Here is a 19,552-nt window from a genome sequence, read left to right on the forward strand (position 1 = left end):
GGAAACAGCCAGGACCTCCGATGCAGTCAAACTCTGGGCTGGGATGACTGACTTGTGAGCTTTCATCAAAGCATACCACATTCCACGTGCAGTGGTGTTGCCAGCCAGCGTCTTAATTTCCTCAAGAGATACGGATAAGACTATTACGTCAATCGCCTTCGAATCATCGGCTTTCCATCTCTCTGTCAGAGGAACTGGGGGGGCCTCACTCACGGTATGCCACACCCTAAACTGACGCAGCAAACTCTCACACCATTTTGCCCAGGTTTCATAATTCTGCCCATGTAACTTAAGGCATTCAGCATTTGCCTCAGAAGCTTGGAAAAACTCCATTTCCAGCTTTCTGCTTTAGCCGTGAGTCGTTTTTAACTGCAGAGACTCCTTATCTTGGCAGCCATTAATCACGATGCCTTTTGGCTCGGCTCCCAGGCCAATTAAGCCTTGCCGGAGTTCAAAGGCTCCGTCCGAGGTAAAACAGAAAAGCCTCCCTTTCTTTCGCTTTTCCCACTTCATACCTCTCAAACGCAGTCTGTTGCAGCTTTACTCTCCTGTAGGTGCTGTGAATCTGGGCCCGAAACCTTGTTGTTGGGAAACTGCCAGGGAGATATTGTCCATCATGGCCCCAAGCCGGCTGCCGAACGTCCATCGATCTCCCGTAGCCAGGCAGATCCAGCAGTTAGCGACACAAAGCCTCAGAAATAGATTGCCACATTCCAGGCTTGTGCACACTGTTCTTTATCAGCAGAAACCACAGCCAGAAAGCTTGCACCGCAGAAGAGAGCATAATTTACAGACTTTATTTAGCGTTGAACAGAACAAAGGGAAAACATGACCGTTCTGAGTCAGTGACTCCGACCGACTGAAATCGAAAGGAAACAGCAAACATAAACATCCTCAACAGGAAATACGCAGACTCTGGGACTCACAAGCCTGCTCTCTCTTAAGGTGGAACGGAAATATCCTAACACAAAGATCACCTCATATGTCTTCCACACTGTGGTATTTCTGTTTAAATGATAGCAATTAAGTTTAAATGTGCATGCATACATTAGTATATACAAATTTTATACAAAACTCTGTTTTTGCTATTCTCTTTTTTATTATGTGGGACTACTGCAATGTGCTCTATGTGGGGCTACCTTTAAAGGTGACTCAGAAACTACAACTAATCCAGAATGCGGCAGTGAGACTGGTGACTGGGAGTGACCGCCAAGACCATATAACACTGGTCCAGAAAGACCTACATTGGCTCCCAGTACGTTTCCTAGCACAATTCAAAGTCTTGGTGCTGACTTTTAAAGCCCTAAACAGCCTCAGCCCAGTATACCTGAAGGAGTGTCTCCACCCTCATCATTTAGATGAGGTCCAGCTCCGAGGGCCTTCTGGAGGTTCCCTCACTGTGAGAAGTCAAGTTACAGGGGGCTAGGCAGAGGGCCTTCTCGGTAGTGGTGCCCGCCCTGTGGAATGCCCTCCCACCAGATGTCAAGGAAATAAACAAGTATCTGACTTTTAAATGACATCTGAAGGCAGCCCTGTTTAGGGAAGTTTTTAATGTTTGATGTTTTATCATATTTTTAATATTCTATTGGAAGCCACCTAGAGTGACTGGGGCAGCCCAGCCAGATGGGCGGGGTATAAATAATAATAATTATTATTAACCTTTCAGTCTAAGATCATGGGACCCAATCCATGAAGCTCTGTTGAAGCCTCACTGAAATTGCTGGAGGTTGTGCTGGAGCAGCAGCTTCACTGCCCTCTATCTCATGTTTCTAAGAAATCATATACATATCCTTTCAAAAAGTTTCAAAATCCCAGGTCAAAAAAACCCCTGAATAAGGTATTTAAATGCCACCCTGGCAAAGGCTGGGGTGGGGACAAAAGAAACAAGCGATACTTTAGGAATTTGATTTATTGCTTTTACAACACTGTCACACACCCAGGTATTCTGCATGAGCCAACACTGATGTGTCAGCACACTGCAGCATGTGCCTTTCTCAGCAAGTTTGCCAGTGCATTTTCACAGTGCATTTTAAAGCAGAACATGAAAAAAGGGCTGCTTCCCATTAACCTCTTGTGTACCTTCTGCATCTACTTTAAAGGGTGGGGAAACTATGCAAAAGGCAAATATATACTTTTATTTCTTTCAGGCTTTCTGTATTGGGACTTCGACCTACAAGCCAGTTAACCAGGCATACCACAGCAGTGGTCCAAGAACACTGATTTATGTGATACATAAATATGTGATACATATGCAAGGCCCTTTCCCCCTAGCCTAGGGGGCTGGGCCCACACTCACCAACCCTACTGAAGAGGCTCCTCATGAGGCTAGAGGAACATTGCCCGGCTATTGTTTTATTGATTTATTGATTTTATATGCTGTAGACCACTTTGAGGTTTTGATTTAAACTATAAAGCTATATAGAAATTAAATAAATAAACACATACATACACACAAGGTTTGGTCCTTGCAAAGTGCTGTGTCTAGCAAAATGTGAACCACGTGAAATTCTTCTGTGACTACCTGAGTGCAAAGTACACGTATCAGCTCTTGCTATTACTCTCCGTATTCTAGGAATGTCTGCAAAAGGAGCAGCCATTCACAGATATGCAGCCATTCAGCAGATGGCTGTTTTGCATTTGTTTTGCAGAAAACTCTAAAACAAAATTAACTCTCCTGGAAAAAATAATAATTCTTGAAATAGGACAGAAACAAATAGGGTCATTTATATGAGTAAAAATAACTTTATGTTTGGATATTTTTCTCTTGTTTTTGCCAACACAAGGGCAAGTTGCTGCAGACAGCCACATGAGATGTGAGATCAATTGTGTGAAGGTGTACGCATGTGCGCAGATAGATGATAGATAGAGATAGATGATAGATAGATAGATAGATAGATAGATAGATAGATAGATAGATAGATAGATGATAGATAGTAAAGGTAAAGGACCCCTGGATGGTTAAGTCCAGTCAAAGGCGACTATGGGGTTGTGGCACTCATCTCGCTTTCAGGCCAAGGCAGCCAGTGTTTTGTCCACAGACAGCTTTCTGGGTCATGTGGCCAGCATGACTAAACTGTTTCTGGTGCACAGAGGACCGTGACAAGTGCCAGAGAGCACAGAAATGCCACTGTAGCGGTACCTATTTATCTACTTGCGCTGGCGTGTTTTTGAACTGCTAGGTTGGCAGGAGCTGGGACAGAGCAACGGGAGCTCACCCTGTCGTGGGGATTTGAACCGCCGACCTTCCAATCGGCAAGCCCAAGAAGCTCAGTGGTTTAGACCACAGCACCACACGCAAATAGCATGTGTTACACCATCATCAGGTCCTGAGCAGCATCAGGACTGCAGGAATGGGAAGAGACTATCCCATTCCTGCTCCCAGATGCTATTTTTCATTGAGAGGAAAGTTTCCATCAGCACCGACAGAGGTTTCCCTCCCAAGGCAAGTAGCAGCTGTGGGGGAAGAGTGATTTTTGTTGGAGTCATGACAGGAGGAGAGGGTTAAACTCCCCCTCCCCCATGGTGCTGATGCTGAAATATACAAGGAACTTGTAGCTTAATCCCAACCCTGTATGTCACATTGACTGCCATGGGACTTACTCCCAAACTAATTTGCTTGGGGTTGCAATCGGAAAGTTATAAAACCACTAGATGTGGAAGAGTTCTCCCCCCCCCCCCCCCCATAACTGGGTTGTGCCCATTAGCAACAAGCAAACACATTAGTCATGCGGCTTAGGTTTTTTTAAAATAAATAAATAAATCACAACAGGCTTATATGTCCTTGATGTGAGTCAGAAGGAAAACTGGCTGAATGTGAGCCAAATTAAGCAGGGAGCAGGGAGGGAATGTGTAGTTTGATCCTAACATCATAAGCATCACATCAAAAGGCAGAAAAGCAGGAAATGCAGTGGCTTAGCAAATGGAAGCAACTGGCAACAGAAATATAAGAAAGAAAGAAAAACTATATATTCTACTTTAACGTGAGTATCCAAAATATCCCTGGTCTTTTTTCTTTTTAAGTTACGCACAGATTACTGTTTTGTATTCAATAAACCATGCCCATGTTTATAAAGTGGAAAATTAAAACAATGCATGAGGACTCAATCATCTCGTAGCCATCTTAGGTTGATTTTGATTGCACATTCCAGAACACCCCGTATTTTCCAAAGGCCTCATTTGCATTATACATTTAAAACACTGCCATACCACTTTCAACAGTCATGGCTTTCCCCAAAGGAGCCTGGAAACAGTGGTTTGTTAAGGCACCCAGCACTGTGTCCATTGCATGACCAGGATGCAGTTCCTCCAAACCATGCCCCACACCTGACTTCATAAGTAACATCAGGGGTGGATAGGTAGAGATGTGCCTGGATTGGCTGCTCATGCAGCTCATCCCTGCAGAAAGCAGGATTGAACCCCTATTCACCAGCTGCTGCATGGAGGGGTTCAACCCCCCTCGGTGCAAGTGTGCACACAAGCTTACCATGGTTGAGCTTTGTTGTCTCATGCTTTGATTTTATGGCTTTACATTCTAGTTTGGATTTAAATGGCTCTCATACTTACCCACTGTAAGCTGCTCAGAGAATGTAACGGTAGTGCAGCATACAAATGCTGTCAAAGAAATAAACTTCTGCTGGCATTGCTGTAGCTGACCTGACTTGGAGGCAATGGTTTCCTATTACAGTGGTACCTCGGGTTAAGTACTTAATTCGTTCCGGAGGTCCGTTCTTAACCTGAAACTGTTCTTAACCTGAAGCACCACTTTAGCTAATGGGGCCTCCCACTGCCCCAGCACCGCCGGAGCACGATTTCTGTTCTCATCCTGAAGCAAAGTTCTTAACCTGAAACACTATTTCTGGGTTAGCGGAGTCTGTAACCTGAAGCATATGTAACCTGAAGCGTATGTAACCTGAGGTACCACTGTACAGACAAGGCAAAAGGGTCCATTGCTGCAGCTGCACTTGCGGGCTTCACTTGTCACATGGCGACCAATGTGTTGTTAACGATCATTTTCTCAACGTTCAAGTTATTATCCTCTTACTGTTGTCACCAGATTTGTTAACTGATCAACGAAGCTGTTAGATGCCAGCCCCACCATGGAAAACCCAACTAGTTTGTGATCTTCTGTAAAAACATTTAGCAAACCATATCTTGGTTCACTGTTTTCGGCAGTGGTTAAGCTGGTGTTAAATCTAGAAATAAACCACTATTTTTAGATCCCTTTCCAGAAAATGGTTGCAGGGTATAGACAGGTGTCTTTGTGATGTGGGACAGAGTCATATGCAGACCTGGCCTGCAGCAAACAACATTTTGGGAGCGTTGCCAAGTTTTGTTCCAACCCAGAGTTTCATGTATTCTGCAATGTAGGCACAGTGCTCCTGCACATTGTGAGGGCCAGTCCCTTCATCCACACACATAAAGGAATCTGGTAGAGAAAACCTCAGGTGTCATAGTCTCAATGTCGAGCTACAACGTGCAGAGCTCAGTGGAGTGGGAGGCCAGCCAACCAGAAGAGTCTCTGAGGTGTACTTGCCTGGAGGCATCTGACGTCTGGTCCAGTTCTAGGGGTGGGCAAACCAGCAATCTGTGTGGTCTGGGGTCACGGAATCCAATGATCATGAGGTCAAGGGTCAAGATGAGCAGGAAACAACAAAGTAGGGCCAGGAACGACAACTGTTCATTCCAGTGTCTGACTGCTGCTGGAAGCTCTGCTTAAGAAGGATGAAACCAGCTGGTTCTCATCAGCACCTTCTCCTCTGTGTCCTAGAAGGCTGATCTGCTGCAGGTGGAGTCTTTCTCCCTTCTCCCCCTTCAGGCTGCTGTTCAACAGGTGAAGTTGTCTCCTGGCCCATGGATCTAGAGTTACAGGCTGTCATTCCTGCATTGCAGGGGGTTGAACTAGATGACCCTTCCAACCCTACAATTCAATGATTCTAAGTATCCAGGACACTTTTGCAGTGCTGTGTGTCTGTAGCCATTTTCTGCCACACATGCTAATTCCTTTGTATTCAAAACTAGCTCTTCTACTTTGGAGTCATAAGCTGCCCCCCCCCCAAAGTCATATCCAAGTTGGAGATAAGTTACCTCACACCACCATATATATATATATATATATATATATATATATATATATATATATATTCCGCAAATGATTCATGGACAGCATAGCAGTTTCCATAACTTTCAGCCCCAAACACAAGATAAGAATCAGAGAGAATTGTTGTGTTGTACCTCATTTCTCTGCAGCCTTCTAAAACTAGAGACAAATGCTGAATTTTCCAGATGCATACCATTTAATTATCTCAAAAATACATGGACATTAGAATTGGAAGAAAGAATAATAGGAAGCCGCTTCCGACCATGACAGACAATTGGTTCCCCTCTAACACAGGATTCTTGTTTACAGTAGCTGGTGATGGGTCTCCCCACAGACTCAGGAGGGGGCCTTTCTAATCCAGCCACCAGAGATTGTTTTGTCTAGAGATTCTGTGGAATTGAACCTGGCACCTTCAGCACACAAGGCATCAACTGAGCCACGGCTCCTCCCATCTTTCCATGACACACAAAACCTCTTTCCTTTTAAGGGCACAATTGAATGGGAAGTTCTCTTCAAGGCCACTGCAATGAGTGAGAGTTGCACGAGAAAATGCCTGTTAGCTGTGATGTGGTTTTTTACAGTGACAGACATTCTGTGGCCTTTTCTTCTCTACTGGCGGGGCTATGGCTGGTGGCTTACTTAATTTATTTTACTTGGTACATTTCTGAACCCACTCTGTACCTGAAGATTTCTCAGCAGTTTATAAAGCTAGGAAGATAGAAACAGAATGGGAGGGGGGGAATACAAATGTAAAAAAAAAAACCCTGAAAAGTGACAGGTAAAAACAAAGTGAAAAAATAAAAATAAAAAGGCGCAATGGTTGGCCTGCTGATGGATTCACCTGTCTGGCCTGTAACCCTTATTAATATTAATGAGAGATAACATCAGGTGTGACTTTAGTGATCGGTTAACCATATCACTTTTTCCAATGCAGAGAATATCCATGTAATGTATCTATAATGGTTGCATCATCTGGATGGTGGTGATACTTTTAATCTCAGAAACAGGCACTCCCCCATTTCCTAATTTGACCAGATGCTCTTCTCCTAACTGGGTTCCCAGATGTTTGTAACAGGCTTATATAGTTATTTGTTTCTATGTCCTATCTTCTCAAACAGGGATGGGGAACCTTCCAGGTGTTTTGGGACTCCAACTCCCATGAGCTCCAGCCAGTATGGCCAATGACCAGGGAAGCTGGGAGCTGCAGTTCAACCGCACCTGGAGGGCTTTGGGTTTCTGACCACTGTCCTCTTGCGCTGGACCTTTGGGTGACCTCTAATTGTGGTACCCCACATGTGCAACAGCCTTCCACTTGCTCAGACTGGAAGGAAGAGAAAACCATTACATCCACTGATGCAATATTGGATTTAGGCCATTCTGAGGCAGTGGGAAAACAGTGCTAGGGGAAAGGAGAAGAGGGAGAGGTTCGGGACCCCACTATTGGGAGAATGCTGTCTCATCGCCTTCAGTTGTTGCCCTCTTGTCTGTCATGGATAGCTTGCTGCCATTCCTGGCCTCTTCCCATGTGTACTATATTCACATGGTGGAAGGAGCACAAAAAGGGCTGTGGCAGTGCCAGTGACAAAGTGTGGAAGCATTGGTTAGGGAAAAGGGTAGCGGGAGAAAGCCACATTGCTGCAAGTGCCAAGTGGAGATGACTGGTCTCAGACTTGGGCTTGGGGTTTTCCTTCCCTCTCTGCCTTAACGGTTGCTTCTTCTAGGGACAAATGAAGCCATCTTGCACACAAAAATCTCAGGGACCTGCTTTCTGGCCTGTCTCACCATTAAATCTGTAATTCATTTCTCCTCTGCCCTCTCCATCTCCCTTAGACTTTGCCAAGTTGAAGTACGGTGGTGTGTTATTTCAGCCCTCACCTCTTCTCCTCGTCTCGAAGTGTAGACAGAAGCAAAATAGTCAGCCAGGGTTCCCCCTCCTTTTGTCTATGCCTACCGAAGCATGACCTTTTATTTCACCATTCACATTCGCGGTTGTACTTTGGCCTTCTCTCTCCTTGCATATCTGCCCTTCCCGAGCATATAAATCAAGTGTTGTAAGCAAATCCCAGCTTTATTGCTAGACTAGCTCTTTCCGGTTTTTGTGGGCTTTTATTCAGTTCCTCACCAACAGGTGGTACAGTGGTACCTCTGGTTATGAACTTAATTTGTTTTAGAGGTCCGTTCTTAACCTGAAACCATTCTTAACCTGAGGTACTACTTTAGCTAATGGAGCCTCCTGCTGTCGCTGTACCGCAATTTCTGTTCTTATCCTGAGGTAAAGTTATTAACCTGAGGTACTGCTCCTGGGTTAGTGGAGCCTGTTACCCGAACTGTTTGTAACCCAAGGTGTTTGTAACCCGAGGTACCACTATACATTTAGTCAGCCCTCAGACACACATCCCTGGGACTGGTGCTTGGGAGACTGGGTGCCTGTTATCGTATGGCTCTGCTTATAGATATTTCTGTTACATCTGGGCCCTCTTGTATGCTGGGATGTGCATTTTAATGAGTTGAGCAGAATGAGTGATTCTTGAGGCCACGTGTTTGGTGGGGTGCGATGAATGTAATAGTGCTTAGCCTACTCCTTTGCTTCTGTTTTGTTCGTATTGTTTTATAGGTTAGAATTGCACAATCACTGATTTATTGTGGATTTGTTAACAATACTGGGACTTGATAGAGTCAGCTGTTATTCACTCTGCCATTGTAATTGTGATTTCTCAGCTGAGACTGATGTTCTATTCTGTTTTTATTCAGTTTTATGTATTTTATCATTTGCAATGACTTTGACTTAATAAATAATATTTGTATTTGTATTGATGTTCTGTTACAGATGTGGGGACCCTTTGGCCTGCCAGATGTTGCTGAACTTCAGCCTCAGACATCTGAAGGCAGCCCTGTAGAGGGAAGTTTTTAATGTTTAATGTTTTATTGTGTTAGATGCTTTAATTTGTTGGAAGCTCCCCAGAGTGGATGGGGATATAAATCAGATGGGCTGCATATAAATATATTATTATGATGTTTATTATTATTATTATCTGACCATGCTTGCAAGGGCTGTTGGGAGTTGTAGTTCAGCAGCATCTGGAGGGCCAAAGGTTCACCTGTATTATTTTGTTCAGTTTTGTTGTTGTTACATACTGCTTGAAAGTTGCTTGGGGATTCTCTTGAACGGCATCCAACCAGGGAAAGGGAGCAGAAAGACTTGGCAAATATACCCATAGCATTCTAAGAGTCTCAGCACAACGTAGCGTTTTTAGTATGTGATTTAATTCTGTGTTTCCTGCAAGCGCTGCACCCCTGTGTAAGCAAACTGACAGGGGTAAAAACCATGGTGAACAGCTTAGGGAACAATCATTTGTATCGTTTCCTTTTGAGAAACACTAAACCTCACATTGACTTAGTACTGGATCTGGACAGCATGCTACAGTTCTGTGGTGGCCAAAGGAAATCACACCTACTTAACCTAGAATGCAGGTTTCCTAAATCAACACTGCATATATAGCACACTGTGATAGCAGCTGGCCCCACACCCAGTTTTGACGTCTGATATGTCATTTTATTATACGGAAGCAGCCTTGTGATATGAGCAGCAAACATCAGCTGCACAGCCTCCAGCCTTGTGGTCAGGCATTGTAACTATTCTGCTATCCCTTTGATGCTGAGTGTAGCATAGGAAATGGTGAAACCTTCCCCCATCCCCTTCAGCTTTGAATCCAGCCACTTAGGAGCCTGCTGCTATTATAGCTTCTCTTCCTAGCCAAGAAAGCAAAGCATCAGACAGGCTTCCAGGTTTGTGCCCCTTTTAAAACAGTAGCCGAGTTGCTGGCACTATTCAGAATCTTCTGATGAACAAATCACACCAGGGGGGACTGGAGGATTTCCAAACATAAACAACCCCTGAGAGAAACACAGTGCAAGAGGTTGTGCAAATCACCAGACGTGAAGAAATGCCAGCAGTGGAATGAGTTTCCACAGCCAGGAAGAATCAGAAGTGGTTCACACTGTCAAGTCCTCCCCAATATCTTGTCTACAATCACATGGAGGCAAATTTGTACAAAGGAGGAGCAAACAGCTGCCCTTTCCTTCTTTGATCAGTTACCCTTTTCCTGGGAGCCAGCATCTCGGAGGTGGCTGCCATATTCCTGGGTGTGCAGCTCAAGTAATATTAGCCTTTCTTCATGGGGTCATTTATCCACCTTCGTGATCACATGTTGGAGTTAAATCATGCCATATATTTTTTTTAAAAAAAATCAGCTATAAAAATCTTCTGAGCTCTGAAAAGGACACTGGAAGCAACTGTAACAAAGAATTAAAAAGAGCTGGAGATGTGGGCAGTGTGCTTTTGTTTCTCATGACTATTAGAATTATGGTCTAGTTGCTACTCTGTAGATAATGTGGGCCTGTTGGTGAAAATTCAACAGCAGTAGTAGTGTGTAAAGTGGACTTGTGAGGGATAAGAGTGGAGGAGAGCTCCCCCTAGTGTTACTGGAAAGCACCACAACCATGCATAAAAAATATAATAAGAGAGGTTGCAGATAGCTGTGCAGAAGAACATCAGCTGAAACTCCATATAGCACAGGTCTATTGACAGCTACCAGACAGCCATAACAGACAGGTTGAACTTTCCTGTCCAGAGGCAATCTTCTTCTGAGTGATAGGTGCTTAAATGACAGGGGGAAAGCCGCCCCATTGTCCTCATACCCAGTATTTGTGCTTTCAGAAGAGACATCTGGACTGCCCACTATTCAAGACAAAATAGTGGGATTAAGGGACTGATCCAGCACAGCAACATTTCTGACAACTGCAGGGCTCACTGAAAAATTTTGTAACTTGAGCCTAAATTAAAACTGAGTTTTCTTTCTTTTTATTAAAAAATAATGTTATTTTATTAAAAAATAATAACAACGTGGGTAGCGCTGTGGGTAAAACCTCAGTGCCTAGGACTTGCCGATCATATGGTCGGCGGTTCGAATCCCCGCGGCGGGATGCGCTCCCGTTGTTCAGTCCCAGCTCCTGCCCACCTAGCAGTTCGAAAGCACCCCTAAAGTGCAAGTAGATAAATAGGGACCACTTTATAGTAGGAAGGTAAACGGCGTTTCCGTGTGCTGCGCTGGTGCTGGCTCGCCAGAGCAGCTTCGTCAAAACTGGCCACGTGACCCGGAAGTGTCTCCGGACAGCGCTGGCTCCCGGCCTCTTAAGTGAGATGAGCGCACAACCCTAGAGTCGGACACGACTGGCCCGTACGGGCAGGGGTACCTTTACCTTTACCTTTACTAACAACGTTGCATGTTGTTCTTGTGGGTTATGAAATGAGGCCATTTTGATGTTGTGTGGTCTCTGTTTATATGCTTTATAAATTAAAAATAGTGTGCTTCATAGCCCACCCCCCGAATACATACCTCTATGTGGCAAAGCTACCTTATCAATATGGGACTCATACTTCTCAAACATCCCTTTGCAGGGTCTATTCTAATATGACGTCTGAAGAAGTGTCCAGAGCCTTCTGTTTATTTTACTGTCCTGAAACTTCCAACATTCAGCTTGATTAGATGGCCCTGAGTTCTAGTATTAAGATAGAAACTTAGAACCATAGAATTATGGAAACATAGAGTTGGAAGGGACTCCAAGGGTCATCTAGTCCAACCCCCTGCAATGCAGGAATCTCAACTAAAGCATCCATGACAGGTGGCCATCCAACCTCTGTCCAGTTTCTTCCTGTCCATTTCCTCCACATCCTGCATAATCATGTTTATTTCAAAACAAAGAAGCCCCGAGCTAAAAAATCTCCAGTACAATAAAGTTTATATTCACTTTTTCACAGATTGATTTCGTGAGGAAGATTCAGCATGAATGCAGGATCCTCGTGATGGCAGCTCCCATGGAAATATTTTGTGGCGGAAAAGGCATCAAAGCATATTTATGAACACGTGGCTAACTTCTGAAAGTCACTGAGAAAATGAGAAACATTAACTGTACTTCAAACAACACTAGTGGTTTCTTCAAATAAACGTCTCCTTCTGATGATAGAGAGGACCTAGTGCCAGAAGCCTTTGGGGGTTCCAATGCCTTGAATAAGAAGATTAGTGTTAAGAATGCCTCATGCCCAGTTTTTTTGAGAAACAGCAGAGGAAAATAGGGGTGGGAGGGGCTCAAAATCGGTATAGGTCTGCCTGGTTTGGGATAATTCATCCCACACCCAGGAGATTACTAAGAAAATGTATGTGGATGACTACACTTGAAATATGCATTGTATCATTTGTCTGTGTGTCGACAAACTTAAGACAGCAATTGGCAGTCTTTACTTCCTGAAAGCTAGAATATGTCCCTCTTTGCTTCTTACTGGCTAACATGTTCATTATGGCAAGCAACCTTTGCAATAAAACAGCACCACAATGGAGCACTCAGTGGCTTGTTCCCATAATGAGCAAATTATGCCATCAGATTAAGTGTGGGCTTTTAAAAAATAAAGCCAATGCCACGTGTTTCAATGCGGAAGCATCATTTCTGGAGTTCCCACTGCAACCTTGAAGGCTAACTGGGCACAACAACTCTCATCTCCAAACAATTCTGAATCAACTGGCTGCCTGAATTTAGATCAGGTCTAAAATTATGTCAAAACAGATGTTCTTTTTTGAGGGGTGGGGCATGACTGCCCATTAAAGGCCTGTTCAAAGACTGCCCATCTCATTTGAATGTGAACATAATATTGTTCTAATTGTGTAGTATTGAGTTGATTCAACTCGTCAAAGTCAGCTAATATTGTGAAGAAAGCTAGCCCTGCCTTGCATCAGAATGTCTGAAGTTTCCACAGGACAATGCTGCTCAAAAGCTTGCTGTTGAAACTTCAGGAAGGGAGGGGTGGAGGCCAGACCTTGTAAATATTCATGGGCATTCACAAAGAGAAGCTTGCCAGATGCTGGGGGGAAGGAGTGAAGGCTTTTGAAAAGCAGATTTATCCAGAGAACAAAAAACACCCAACCTATGCCCTTAGCATGCCATGGGATTTTCTTTCTCTCTCTCTTTAAAAATGATTTCTTCAACAGATGGAGTCTCCCTTTTGCAGTTCCTGGAAACCACCTCCAATAGCACAGCTTGACAAACAGGACAGCCACAAAAGTAAGGGGCGCAAATATTCCAGGTACCAGAAAAATGAATACTAGTAACATGAGGAAGGCAATGAGTGTGATCCAAAGTGAAGCGTTCTGAAGTTTCACTGATTAAGCCTCCCCGATTGAAATTAGTCAATTGACTTAAAAATGCTTGGTTGGATCATGATCTAGGCTGTGTGTCAGAAAGGAATTTCTGTAGCCCTACTAACATACTTCCACAATACTTTTCATTTGGGATTTGTAACATTGAGGTCTGTGGGCCAGTATCTGCCCCACTCCACTTACAGCCCTCTGGATTGGCTCCATCCACCAAGACTGGTCACTGAATGCTCTTGAACTAGAAGGGACTATAAATGGCTTCCTGTTTCTGCTGTTAGAGCAGCGATGTCTTCTTGGCTCTGGTATGTTCCTATGCCTTCTCTAGCTCCAGCTCCTTAGTTTTGTTCCCTGATGCCTGGGTTGATCCCTCAGTTCTGACCTCCTGATTCCCAGCTTACTGGCCTATAGCTCAGCCCTGACCCTAGAGCACAATTGGTATTTTCAATTTATTTTTTTTAAAAAAGAACCCACTTAGCTGCTAAGGAACCCCCCTGCATTGCAGATGATTCTGGGACATGGTCTAGGGCGGATGTTTTGGACTACAACTCCCATCAGCCCCAGCCGGCACTGATGATGGGAGTTGAAGTCCACAACACCCGGAGGGCACCAGGCTGACCACCCCTAATCTACAGCACACAGTTCACATGCAGTACTGTCCAGGTGTGTAGCTTCAACATTGAACTATCAGCCACCTAGAACACCCTCCCCCCTCCCCAAACTCCCCTGCAGCTGTAGGTCTTTGGGGAAAATTGGTAGTGAGGGGCACACACTTTTTCACAAAAGGCATAGGGTGCTCTGTGTTGGTGTGTCAGAAAAATAAAATTCTAAAGCAGGGCAACACCATTATCAGCATTAACTAAAGGGTCACAAAACAGTGAACAAAGACACTCTGGATTTTGTGACATTTCAGCTGATCCTAATAAAAGTATCGCCCTACTATGGCTCATGGGAAAAAGGCTTTGGTAGACCATTTTTTCCTTGCTAGGGAAATACAGCACAGTATGCCACCTGTATCTGTTCTTGCAACTGTCTGTCTGTTTTCTAGCCTTAACATGGTACTGGCCCTGTAAAAGTTGAACAAAGACTCAGACAGAAACAGAAGGAGCCATGAGTGTATCAACCACAGCACTGAAAATATAACAGAAACAGCGCAGACCTGTTTCTGTGGAGAGTGGTAGTAGATTGGGGGTGTGCAGATGACGTCTGCATTTTGAGGGCTCACCTAGGGAGAGTGGCAACACACCCTAGGTAATCTATGTTCCAAAGTGTTGTGTTGTACACAGCATGGGAAACTAAACAAAGGCACACAATAAGATTTAAAAGCCATGCTTTACAAGATGCATACAATAGTGAAATAATAAACTGTGCATCAAAACTTTTCTTCTTCGTTTATTGTTATACAGGTCGAATGCTGCAGTCACCATGCAGGTACAGCATAAGGGGAATGATCTTGCTGAACGATTCTGACTAATCAGATTTCAAGAGACCATGAACTACAACATTCCAAGTGACTGGCCCTTTCATTCTGAGAGAACAAAACACAAATAAGCAGATAGACAAAAATGACCTTTTCACATATGGCTTATGATCATGCTTCTCCCCACCCCCCACCCCACCTGAGTTGATCATTAAACCAAGTCCACATGTTTGAGCCTGAAATGTAGAGCTTTTCTTTGGGTGCTTAATTAGGAATATGAAAACTCTTGCCTGCTGAGTGGATTTTAAAATTACTTAATTCCCACCCTTTCCCAATTTCATCATTACTTTTCTTTTTAGAGCTTAGTCTTCTAGTTATTAATAGAGAACTGAAGGACGAGACTGGCCAAATATCGGCCCTGGGGTTTTAATTTCCAGTTCTTCTGAAACTCAGAAGACCTTTCAGCTCATCAACCTGAAAATACCCAAGTGTTCTCCGGGCCTAAAACCCAGAGCCCTAGACTTCCTGTGCCAGGAATTAAGGGCTTAGGAAGTGGCCTTTCAATGGATCACAAAACATGATGCTGCTTTGGCATTACACCTTTGTCAGTGCAAACGTCCAGAACTGAGGGCACCAGTCACAATTCAAGGTCTACACAATGATTGCACATGTGGCATTACATCAAATGGAGCCTCCTAAGAACATATGTAGAGACATGTCCTGAAAGAAAATGGAACACCTTTGACACTGTAGCATTTTTGTTTTCTTGCAACCTGTCCTTCGATGACTAGCATTAGAAGATGCAAGTGGGTTTTAGTTTATGATTTACAGTCCAGTGTTTTCTTCTGGGCCTGCAGAAGAGCCTCTCTCTGTATTGGATGCAAAACAACAACTGTTCCTTTGAGCAGATCATCCTCAAAAACACAAAAAAAGATTTCTTTGTTGTTGTTTTTTAAAAAAACTCATAGAGTTTATTGCTTTCAATTTATAAAATTAAGCCTGCCTCAGACAGGTAATACTGGTAGGTACATTCGTAATCCCTGGTTTCTACTGGAAAGTGTGTTCTGACACACAATGCTTCCTCAATATATAACGCCAGGTTCCTTCCTTCTAATACTTCGCAACCAAGATCCGATGTGATTCCCAAAAGAACACTGAAGTTCTTCTCATTGAACTCTGCCAAGCTCAGCACCCGGTAAGCTGCCACAACATCCTTCATCATATTGCCTGTTGACAAAAGGAATAATTACTAATTGTCACTGGACGCATGTTTCGAGCTTTTTTTAAACAAATGAAAAACAGATTCAACATTCAAAAGCAAATACAGAAAATTCCCTAGGTTAGTATTTAATGTTTTCAGCAAGCTAATAATAATGTCTGAAGTCGAGTACGGTCTTGTGTTTAAGCCTCACTTCTGGTTGCTATAGGTGACCAGAAATTGCATGGAAGTGAGTGCATGGAATTCTATGTAAGTGAATGAGTGGGTTGGCAGAAAAGGGGTTGGGCACTCAGTCCTCCCTCTGTGACCACAAGAGAAACCAAGCAGTCTTCTAGAGCAGGGAAATCTGCCCCTCTTGTGCCAAGCACTTGCAGGATAGGGTTTTATCGGGGCAAGTGCTAGTAAATTTTGTGGACTTGTTTACAAGGCTGGTCTATGCATTGATACTATTTGTTTTCTCTGTGCTCTCCAGACTAAACTGAACAGTTATCTCTTCTTGCTTACTTTGACTGCAGGATTGCTACACATTTTTTAGAAGACACACTTTTAAGGGGTGAGCTTAAATTCTTTTTCAAAACTTTCTGTTATTCATACTTTAATTCAGCAAAGAATAGTGGGTTTGTTATAAAGAAGACCATCATACTAAGAAATGAATGATCCAAAGAGCTTGAATATATACCCATCACAATTGTTCCCAAAATCAGTGATGCTGATGATGTCATTGCAGACTCCTGCCTCACCTGAATCATCTAGGTACTGCATTAACTCATTAAATGGCATCTGCATATAGATTTTTTATTATTTTGTCTCTTCTGCAAATGAATATGAAATAAATTATCATCTTTGAACAAAAGCACTCTGTGTATTTTATCCAGCTTGGAATGAATACCTGGTGGGAAGGCATGTGACAGTTGAGTTTATCTGAGACACAAATCCTGGGACCTTGACTTAAGGTTATTGTGCTCTAAACCATTCAAGAAATGTCCACATTCAGGGAGAGGGTCCTGTTACACTGGTCCAACACATTCAAACCTGGAAAGCTACACAGTGCCCGCGGTACAACACACCTTGGCCCACCAGAAGCCTACCTAGCAGGCTGGTGGCGTCAGCAATGAACAGGTAGGAGTCTGAGCAAATCCCATACGGTATATATTGTATACCTGTGTGGAGAGCTTCACTCGTGGGGATCAAATGTGGTTCTCCATAGCTCTATATCTTGCCTGTGGCATTCTCCCCAGGCCCTGCCTCAGATCCCGAGTCCTTTTGATTGGCTAAAATCTGCCCTTGAACTCTGTTAATGACCCTTGCTTGCCTGGATGTAGGACAGAGTGTGGGCAGAACCTAGCTTATTGTAAAATGGTAAAATTTACATTTGTTGGTCTGCCCCCCTCCTTTGCCTCTGGCCCTGCCCACCACAGGCATGTGGGCCCTGGAAGTTTGCCCAGAAGGGAATGAGGTCCTCAAGATGATGAAGGTCTCCTACCCTTGCTGCATAGCCACAGTTCTGCTGCTCCCACATCACTGGATCCACCCCACAAACCCCTTTTCTTTTGTGGTTGCTTAGAGGGAGAGGGTGTCCCACAAGTTGTAACTCTACTCAAGGAGTTCCCTGTAACCCACCCGCTTTGCTGGTCTGATAGGCTACACCATAAGTGCTTCAGAATCCATCCTTTGAACTAATGCAATGTCAACAGAGCCCTCAGAATCAGGTGGGGTAACAACTAAATAGACATGCATTCAAGAACCTAGCCCTTACTTTGTCCAAAGATATTCCAATGTAAATCAGAAGGCATTTCCTGTTCAATCAACCTCAGAGTGCAGAATAAAACGTGCCAAGGAAGCACTTGACAGAACTGCTTCGAGACTGGGCAGGGATAGACGGCAAGTAAATAATTCCCCTTGGAAAGTTTAAAATATCTGAAACATAATCTAAAGAATATGTTTAAACAAACAGGAATCTGCCAACTCTCCAAAGAAAATTAAGATCTATTAAAAACCCATGCACTTAGAAGTAATGCTGCACAGCACATTAAAATGTTTGGGTTAATTTCCTGTTCTGAAAAATTGCTCCATAATGACAGCTTACAGTCTTGCTTGACTCAATAAAACCAGCTCAAGAGTGCTTTTGTCAGCCTCTTTATTTCTGCATATTTCTGTACATATGCAACTGTTATTTATTTTACAGAGGGGACCTACTAGCATGATCTCCTCCTTTCTACCAAGGTCATAAAGCTGCTACAGCCCTACTCTTGCGACATAACCACCTGAGACAATTGACCTAGCACAGTCCTTTGGCTCAAGGGCTGTGAACTGCCCTGAGAACTACAGAGGAAGGGCGGTATACAAATTTAATTAATACTGTAAATAAAAATAGAGGTCAGTGCCTCAGCACCCAGGAAGCTGAGAGGAGGAGCTCAGAGAGAGAGCAGCTCAGAGTTCCTTGGCTTGCAGGAAGTCAATAGTAAATTAGCAAGTCTGCAATCCCAACTTCTCTCCCACGGAAATCCATGAACCTAAGTTAGTCAGGTCCGTTAATTTCAGTGGGTCTACTTCTGACTAGAACTAGCATTGGATTCAACCCACAGGAAGTGCTCTATTAAATAGGACCGCATATATTAGATTACCCATGCAGAATACAGGACAGAAATGGTAGAATATGGTATCACACCAATAAAAGAAAAAGGTTAATGCTTCTTCTAAATACCACCGAACCTGTATCAACAATTGACGATTAGTAACTACTAAAAGCTTAGCTACTAAAATGCTCTTTGATAGTTCTTGGAAGGATACATCTGCTGCAGAACCCAGTGGTGTACATCCTTATAGGAGCACAATACACCATTGTATCCTTCTGGGCACAATTAAAGATGCTGGATTTATATACAGTATATATATATATATATCCTTGAGGACCAACATGAGTAGCTCTTCCCTTGTTTTAATGATCTCTGTGGTAAGATGCAGGCAGATTCTTGATGACACTCATCTTGTAGTAAGATCAAAAAGTGAGGGCATGTTGTAGAGAGACAATTGTTACGCTATTTTTTTTAATGATCTCACTCCCTCCAGAGGCTCTGCAGGGTGTGGCCTTGCATACCTTCCAGAAGATTATGAAGATTATTTTGGGGAAGGGAGCCTGGCAATGATAAGCAGAGAATTGCTTTAATGGTGGGTTCATTTTTAAGTATATATGTTACATGTTAAGAGTTAATATATAATCACTGTTAAGAGTTGGGGGTGCCTGTGGCAATTGCTCCAATGCCACTGTATGACCCTGGACCTACCAAACAGGCACTCATTTACCCTAGCTTTGGAAACTTGAGGTGTATTTTTGGGACCCACCTCAAGTTGTTTTAAACTGTTTTTAGTATTGTGTTTTAATATTGCAACTTGCCCTGGGACTTTAGTGCGAAGGGTGGTTTAATAATACAGTGGTACCTTGGTTTATGAACTTAATCCGTTCTGGCAGTCCATTCTTAAACCAAAGCGTTCTTAAACCAAGGCGTGCTTTCCCATAGTAGGGGGGGGGGACTCAATTTACACTCAAGAGGAAGCGGAACTTGTTCTGCTTCCAAGGTAAAGTTCACCAACCAAAACACCTACTTCCGGGTTTG

The 19,552-nt window shown here is 43.5% G+C and overlaps 1 protein-coding gene across 2 annotated transcripts in view; it reads right to left on the minus strand.

Annotated features, from left to right (window-relative positions):
* Positions 1 to 14,678: 14,678 nt before the first annotated feature.
* Positions 14,679 to 19,552, minus strand: part of SCAF8 (SR-related CTD associated factor 8) — a 71,330-nt gene continuing 66,456 nt past the window's right edge. For both annotated transcript variants that reach the window (XR_003705926.2, XM_028723730.2), the window contains one exon: positions 14,679 to 15,946. The gene's annotated coding sequence lies outside the window, so the exon portion shown is untranslated. The remainder of the gene's footprint in view (positions 15,947 to 19,552) is intronic.

This window comes from Podarcis muralis, chromosome 3, assembly GCF_964188315.1.
Source record: "Podarcis muralis chromosome 3, rPodMur119.hap1.1, whole genome shotgun sequence".
In the NCBI taxonomy this organism is placed as follows: domain Eukaryota; kingdom Metazoa; phylum Chordata; class Lepidosauria; order Squamata; family Lacertidae; genus Podarcis; species Podarcis muralis.